Source organism: Corapipo altera, unplaced genomic scaffold, assembly GCF_003945725.1.
Source record: "Corapipo altera isolate COAL_440 unplaced genomic scaffold, ASM394572v1 225, whole genome shotgun sequence".
Lineage (NCBI taxonomy): Eukaryota > Metazoa > Chordata > Aves > Passeriformes > Pipridae > Corapipo > Corapipo altera.
The window spans coordinates 10,947-19,362 of record NW_020885124.1 but is presented as its reverse complement, the minus strand read 5'-3'; the positions used below and the strand labels follow the sequence as shown (position 1 = coordinate 19,362).

Here is an 8,416-nt window from a genome sequence, read left to right as displayed (position 1 = left end):
CAGCCGCTGTGAGCCCGGCACAGCCGCTGTGAGCCTGGCACAGCCGCCCGGCACAGCCGCCCGGCACAGCCGCTGTGAGCCCGGCACAGCCGCTGTGAGCCCGGCACAGCCGCCCGGCACAGCCGCTGTGAGCCCGGCACAGCCGCTGTGAGCCCGGCACAGCCGCCTGGCACAGCCACCTCCATCCCACGGGAACTGCCCCCGGACAAGGAAACGGCCCCAGGCAAAGGAGGAGACCCCCTTAGAGACTCGTGGTCTCCCCGTGACAGCACGGGGCAACTGGCCTTTGGTTTCATTTTTCTGATGTTTTCTTTGTGCTCGAGAAGAGTTTGTAGGCCGTAGGGAAATAAGGGCATTTCTCCTGTCAGGTGGGAGGAGATCCTGTGTCACCCGGCCCTGAGGGTGCTTAGCCTGAGCCCAGCACTGAGAAACTCCCCCAGCTTTTTTAAATTAGCTTCTCTTTCTATGCAGGGTTTATTTGTGTGCAGGTTGGTCACGAATGCGTTACCTTCAGCTTGCCAGCTCGAGTGTGCAGTTATTTTGGGTTTGCTTAAGGTGCAAGTCTGACCAGCACAGTCACCAGTTGTCTCTTCTGAGAGGGACTTTGCAGCTGGCTTTGGAGACTTTGGAAATCAAGTGACTTCTAATGCTTTTTAATAATGTGTGTATATATATATATATATATTATTATTTTTTTTTTAGGGCATAAAGATAAGGCTTTGTTTTGTTTGGTTTTCTCCTACCAGAAACTTCCGGTGACAGCTTAGCTGGGACAGTAGAATGCACAAAAATTGTTTACATTTTCTAGGAAAAACATTGTCATTATCTGCAGGAGAGCATCTGAAGAGCATGAATTGAAAGGAGTAAGCCTTGCTTGGGTGATACTGAAGATCATGTTCCATTGCAACTGCGTGTTTCAAATCCAGCAGGAGCGTGCATGGAAACATGTTAAGCAGAATGGCTTTTTAAATTAGTGTTATTTTCATTAAAAAGGGCTTTCTCAGTTTGGCTAAGTAAGTTTAGGAAGTCAGGCTTGCTCTCCAGAAGGTTTATAGATCTCCTCTGTGCTTTCTACTGTGCCACGGTGCTGTGGGTTTTGTGGGATACCTGTGGAGTGCCACAGGTGGGATTGATCTGGCTCCCTGGACGTTATTTAAATGGAGATGATGAGTGAGGAGTGATTTACATTTGTACACTGCAGGTGCCTGAGGGGGCAGCCCCAGGGTGCTCTGGGCCAGGAGGGGCTTTGCTGGCCCCACTCAGCCCCCCAGAGGGACCCTGGCAGTGTCCCCTCGAGGCACAGGGACCTCCCCAGAGCTGTGACCCCGTTCTGAGCCATACCTGTGGTAGTGCAGCTGTCCCCTCCTCCTCGGGAGCACGTTTACTTGATGTCCTTAGCACTGAATATTGGGACTGGGGCAGTGCAGGCTGGCTCCTGGCAACCCCTGCTGGTGGTTGGGAAGCCACGCTGCTCGTCCAGGTTCATCTGCTCAGGTAAAGGTGAGGCACGGCCAGTTTGAACCTCTGCTCTTTGCAGAACGGTGTTTAAGGAGAGAAGAGGCCCCTCGTGGCGTGTCAGGGGTTTGTTTGGTCCTGTCCTGCTGGAAGAACTAAAGGCAGGATGCTAAAGGAGCGGGTGGATGTGTAGGGCAGCCTGTGGGCCAAGTGCTGCCCACTTGGAGTGGTGTAAATCCCCCTGATCCACTGCCACAGCTGCTTCCCAGAGGGAGACAGACTGAGATTCCTGCAGTGCCAGAACCTCCTGCATCACTGCTGTCCCTCACAGAACTAAGTCTTCCTTGACCCTCCAAGCCTGTGCCTGTGGCAGTGGCAGGGAGCCAGAGGCATCTCTTCTCCCTCTCGTGCTCCATCCTTGCTCTCTGCTTGCTGCCTTGGCAGGAAAGAGGAGCACAAATGTCCAGCATGTCTGGGGACACTGGCCTTATGTCTCTCCTTGGACACAGAACTTTCTCTGTTCCCCCTTCTCTGTGTGACACTTAGGGGGCAGTGGAAAACGATCTGGTTTATCAAATCTTCCTACTCCTGTTTCCTCCCAGCTGAAGGGGACGTGGACCTTGGGGTGGGCCAGGCTGTGACCAGCACATTTCCAAGTGTGGAGAGTGAGGTTTGCCTTCATATGAACCTTGTGGTACTATAAATACAGACTGGCTTTCCATCCCCATGCTGGAGAGAGCGCTGAAAGTACAAGCTGGCACTGATTCTGAGGCATTATGTTTGTCCCCAGTAATAAGAGGTACTTAAAATTCACTTTTGACTGTTCTAACCGCACGTGGGATAATTACTCCGTTGCTGCTATTAGGCCATCATGTAGAAACCACTTAATTTTCCAGCTTTTAGCAGACGGGGCCTGTCTCCCGGAGCTGGTGGTACTGTTTGTTAGTTTTATCAGAGGTTTCTGAGGAGCCCCTCGTCTCTCACAGCCAGTGTCACTGGGTTGGGTGAGTGTCTGCCCCGAGGAGGGATGAATCCCATCTCTGCATGTGCCTTCCTCAGCCCTTTCCAGTGGTGTGTAGCTCCGGAGTTTGCAGCCTTGCTCCTCCTGCCCGTGGGTGTTCCCTGTGTCCCTCCTGCACGTTGTGAAACCTTTGGTGCTACTGACTCCGGACCCAGAGCCCTTCCCACGCCTGCAGCACCTGGGAGAACCCTGCTCCTTGGACACCCATCCAGTGGGATCGTTAGCAGTGGCACTCCTGCTTCCCACCAGCACTCCCAGCCAGCACTGCGGAGCTCTGGCCTCGGGATATCGACTGGAAATCAAGGAGTTAGGGACAGGAGTAGTGTCCTGAGGAGAGAAATGGGAAGTAAAGGGGATGAGGTTGTTCTCCTGATTTCACACTCTCTGTAGTTTGGCTTTTGTCTTTTCTTTATTGAGTTGAAGTTTTTCTCCTTTGAGCTCCTCTCTCACGTCTCCCTCGGTCCTGGCTGCGCTTCAGAGGAGGTGGGAGCTTCCAAAAGGTGCTGTGGCACCAAAAGGTGTGGGGAGGGTGTCTGAGCACAGCTGAGTTCAGAGGGGCCAGGCTTTTCCTAGGCACACCTAAAAGCTCAGTGTACTCTCCCTTTCCACTACCCCAGAGAGCTGGGAGTCACCACGAGGTGTAGACTGCAAGTGAGAGCAGTTCCTTTGATTCTCTTAATGCCAGATGAGCACAGGTTCTTGCTTTTAGCCCAACATATGCATTTCAGATTGACCAAGGACTTCCACTGATGTAACACAGCCCATTTGGATAATCCTACTGTGTGTTGTTTACCATAAGGATGGAATCTCAATTAAACTTTTTTTGGAAGAAATGACTGAGCCATGTGTCTTTCTGAGAGCCCTTTATGCTGGTGTTTAGGGTCCTCTCTGCACCCCTGAGTCAGGCTGGGGTGGGTTACACCCCCTAAAGAGGCTGGAGACGACGGTGACTCCGAGGTTTGCCCTGGTTTGGGTCCCACCTGTGCTGGATAATTTATTCCGTGGTCTCTGGGCAGCTCCTTGCTGATGTTACAAATTAAGTGCTTGATTGATTATTTTCTAGAGCAGTGATTGGAGCTGTTGGATGCTTAAGCTGATCCATTAGTGAGCTCTTGTTACTGAGTTGTGACAGGGAGAGAGGGGGGTGGATGGAGGAGGAGAGCAGTGATGGTCCTTCCTTCCTTTCCTCTGCAATCTCAGCTTTCTGTTTTACCTCTAAACAGGGGTGTGAGCACGGCAGAGCTTTAGCAGTGTCATATTTGAATCCAAAATGTCCTCTGACACTGTGGAAGCACTTTTCCTTCCCTCCTTCCTTCTGAAGGGCTCACTTTCCACCTGCTTTCCTGCTTGGCCACGTTCCTCCTTGTGTTTCTGTGAGCAAATTCCCGAGGGTGTGTGGGCTGTGTGGAAGTACTTGTCTCCAGCAGCACAACCCGGGGTGCCCTGGGCAAGGGATTTATTTGTAATTCACCATTTCAAGCCCTCAGGAGCAAGTTCTGCCCATGGAGCACAGGGATTTATGAATTTGGACCAGGTCTAAAACCTGCCCTTTTTTTTTTTCTCTCCTGCTAAATTTGTGCTCAGCGGTAAGTGGCAGGAGAAGGTTATTTAATTTAAATCCACTGGCCTGGCTGGACGGCGTCCTTTTCAGGTGGACTGTGTGTCTGGAGAGGGATCATCTCCGGGAGCCGTGGCCTTTGATCCCCCCGGGCTCAGGGGTCGCTCTGGGAGCGCCGCCCGTGACATCCGAGCCCCAAAGGCCGAGAGATCCCGGGGCCGTGAGGGGGAAAGGAAGCCCTTCCTCACCCCCGAGGTGTCAGGACCGGGCTGGACGGGGCCAGTTGTCCCTGCCCGCGGCAAAGCACCTCTTCGCCGATGGCTGAGGGGCAGCGTTCCCTCCCGCCGCTCTGTGGGAGGCTCCGGCGCCCTCAGGAATGCGCGGGAAATCTCCCCTCACCGGCGCCTCTCCCCGGACCCGGCGGCCGAGAGCTGAAATACGCGGGCAGAGCTGAGGGCAGAGCAGGACCGAGCCTGGACAGAGCCCTCAGGAACAGCAGCACCTCCCCGGACAGCGCCGGGATGTGGGATCCGGAGGAGCCTGGAACTGCAGAGCAGGTACATGCGGCTGAGGGCGGGAGGATCAGCTCCAGGGCGGGCTGGGGCTCGCAGACATTGCTGGGCGTGCAAGCGCCTCACGCTTCGTGTGGGCACAGGGAGGGTCCTGCTCAAGGAGCTCGGAATTCGTGGGGGGGTGTGAGATCATTTGATGCTATTAATTTTGGCGGGAGGGTGATGTGGTGTGTGCCCTCTGGGAAGGACTGTGCCCTCCGGGAAGGGCTGTGCCCTCTGGGAAAGAATGTGCCCTCTGGGAAGGACTGTGCTCTCTGGGAAGGACTGTGCCCTCTGGGAAGGCTGTACCCTCTGGAAAAGCTGTACCCTCTGGTAAAGAACGTGCTCTCTGGGAAGGTCTGTGCCCTCTGTAAAAGCTGTACCCTCTGGTAAAGAACGTGCTCTCTGGGAAGGTCTGTACCCTCTGTTGCCCTGGCAGGGCTGGCCCCTGATGCTGCCCATGGCCCAGCAGCACACAGGTCCCTGCCCTCCCTGCCCGTGCCCGTGGGAACAGGGCGGGTGTGTTGCTGGGGGCTGCTGTTCCTCCTGGAAGGATGGAGAGGCGGCTGTCATGCGGAATCCAGAGTTCTTGTGCTGTCATTTTTAAGGATGATCCATAACGTGTGAACATCAGCCGCAATCGAGGCCTAATTGCATTTCTCCAGCGGGCAGGCGGCACTTCCAAGGAAGCTTAAACGAGCACTTAAGGGATAATGCTCGTAGCGGCTCCGGGGGTGGGGGGGCTCCTCACATCCAACTCCCCCAGCGCTTTTATCCCGGAGTTACTGGGCCATTATGGGCTACGGTTGTCTTTTACTGCCTTGCATTTCTTAGCTGTCAGCCGGGGAGGGAAGGGATGTGTAACATGACCCAAAGTGGTCTTGTTTGTTTTAATCTGCTGGTTTAATATCTTACGGCTTCCTGCCATTATCCCTTTCTGAGCCGGACCCTGGAGCTGCTGCCGGAGGTTTGGGGGGGGGCCAAAGGCAGCTCCCGGAGGGTGCAGAGCTGCCCTTGCCGTGTTCTCGGGGTGTTCATGGACAGTGGTTGTTCTCTCCCGACCATCCCACCCTGCTGTGCCGCCCGTGCTTGTTTTCTTTAAGCGCCTCCATCCCACGCGTGCTGAAAATACATCTCGGTGATCTTGCAGAAGCTCCCGCTGCTTTCCTCCTCAAAAGAAACCTCCTTCTCTCCCCCTGCCCCCTCGGTGCGGGTGTGCAGCTTTCCCTGCAGGGCTGCCTCCCGGGCTCCGTTCCCAGGGAATTGGCGCAGGGTTTCAAGGGCCGCGGAGCGCTGGGATCGGGGAAGCTGCCGGCACTTCATCTGCAGTCAGGAGGGACCCGCGCTGTGCTCCCTGCGGGTCCCTCACGGCAGATCATTACTGTCAGGTTCATCCTGACGGATGCACTGCCGCTGCCGGCACTGCCCGAGGAGGAGGAGGAGGAGGAGGCACCTGCTCCTTAGGGCTGGGCTGCTCTGCCCTGCAATGCGGGTGAAGGTTTTGGGGAGCACCCCGGGGTCCCCACCACCATCCAGCCTGGCTGCCCCGGGGTGTCCCTGCGTCCCTGTGATGGGAGTGCTGCTTTGGTGGTTTGGTTTTTATCGCTGGTGACCAATCGGAGGGGTTTTAACGCATTTTAGCCTGGAATAATTGCGTGATCCCTGGCAGGGTTGGGAGACAGTGAGCTGAGGGGAGTTCACTGAAGTGAGCTCCAGCGGGGACAGGGAAGTCGATCCCTTCTCCCTGGGTACCGAGTCAGCCCCAGACCCCGGTGCCTGGCACTGGGACAAGCTGATGCTGGTGCAGCATCCCAGCCCAGCTGCAGCCCTGCCACCCACCCAGATCATCCGTCAGCTTTTTGGCAGCTTAATGAAATGGCCCCCTTTCCTTCTCCCAGCTGTGCCCACTGCTAAGTGCCTGGAAAATGCATTCCCGGGGGAGCGATCCCGCCAGTGAAATGGAAATGACCCGCCGCGGCTGCATCAGTCTCGCTGTCACTGCTTTTCTCTCTCTGGTGTGACAGCGATTTTCCCCTTCCCGGTGGCTCACGTGCTCCTCTCCCTGCCCTGGAGGAGGCTGGAGCCCTGCCTAGGAAGGGGACCTGGGCTCTGTGACACAAAGTGCTGAGGAGGCAGCTCTGCCTTTATCTGCGGCCGCTCAGCAGAGTGAAATGAAGCAGCGCAAATTTAATTAATGGCAGGGTCTGGCTGGGTGCGAGAGGGGGACGCGGAGAGAACGGGCGCGAAAACGAATTTTTCAGGAAGTTTGTTAACCCCAAGGTTCAACCTCGGTGCCAAGGGTAGATCCCAGATAATGTAGCGTGCAGTGCTGCCCCGGGGATGGGACATGGAGGTGGCCCTACACTGGGTCCTGTGCTCAGCTCTCCTCACCCCTCCAAACCCCTGAGAGCAGCCCGAGCCCAGGCTGGGCTCCACCTCACCCCATGCTGTGGGATCAGGCCGAGGTGGAAAAAAAACCCTGGAAAAAAACAGGAACTTTTGATGGCACAAGGAAGCAAAAGTGTTGTTTTCCTCCTTTATTGAACTTTGGCAAATAATATGTGTGTGTGGGTTTTACATCAATAGCTATAAATAAAACTTTGAAAGCAATGTAATACTTGTCATTGAGATAAAGGACATCTATTGGCACAAATCAGTGAGTTAAAAACCCTTTAATGATAAAATAACATTCACTCTTTCAGCTACTTTTATTCGTCTGAAAAACTCGGCTTACACTCAGTTCGACGTGTCACCTTCCACGAAGTTAAAAAAGGACATAAAACGACATAATAAAATAGACCTTAGATTTCATAAGACAGGTGCCTTGGCGACCGGCAGCCAGCCATGGCCTCACATACCCCTTGTTGCCTTTGGACTGAGAAATGCAGGTGTGGTGGGTTCTCCAACCCGTCGGGGAGGAGTGGTGGGATCCGCCCGGACCACCCCGGGTCTGCTTATTGCGGAAGAACGTGGAAAAGCTCTCGGGAAGATTAAACCGCTCTTACAATCATCAACTGTCTGACAAAAAACCCCTGGTTAAAGCTCTTGTAGCCGTGACTGTCTTTGGCAGAGAAATGAGGGAAGGAAGATAACCCCGACTGTATTACACAGCTTTCGTTAATCATCACAACCTACCGAGTAAGGCCAAAGGAAAAAAATGTCTCTTTGCACTAATGAAAGCACATCTCTAAAAGACCCTTAATGACAGACGATATAAACACTCTACTGACGGACTCAGAAGGCTGTGGCTCCCCCTCTTGCACCCAGGGTGAAGTGGAGGGGGCAGTTGGTTTGGCTTTATGGCCAGGGTGACCCAGGATTTGGGGGAACAGCAGGGCTGGGGAGCTGGACCCGGAGGGAAAACACAGCCCAGCTGGAAACCGGGGGGGGGCTGGAGCCTGAATGCGGCTGGTGACACGGGGGACAAATCAAAGGGGTGTGAAGCACCTTGGCAAACCCCTCTGACCCCGGGGCAGAGGGGCTGAGTGAGGGGCTGCCCCCTCCAGCAGGCCTGAGCAGCACTGACCCCCCCACGGGGCGTGTTTTCCCAGTGCCAATGCAAACACAACTGCGCCACGACTGTAACAGGCTCCATGCATAAATAAATACCACCGACAGAAAGACCTCAGTCCCAAACCCAAAGGAAGAAGTTGCCATTAAGAACCACGATGCATCATCACACTGCTAAGGGTTTGCCTCATGCATAAACATGGGAGCGCTGATTGGCAGTTGCTAATTATAATTATAATTATAATACTACACCGTCACACAGGACAATCAGCTCTTCAGACCAAGTAGCACGAATGTAGAAAATAATCCTTTTTTTTTTTT

General features: G+C 54.4%; 1 protein-coding gene across 2 annotated transcripts in view; it reads left to right on the top strand.

Moving 5' to 3' along the window:
* FECH (ferrochelatase) overlaps positions 1–3,312 on the top strand; it is a 12,605-nt gene extending 9,293 nt beyond the window's left edge. Inside the window, exon 11 of one of the 2 annotated variants that reach the window (XM_027669994.1) lies at positions 187–3,312. The gene's annotated coding sequence lies outside the window, so the exon portion shown is untranslated. Of the gene's footprint in view, positions 1–178 lie in introns of both variants that reach the window. The other variant, XM_027669993.1, reaches the window with a different exon arrangement.
* The last annotated feature ends 5,104 nt before the right edge of the window (positions 3,313–8,416 follow it).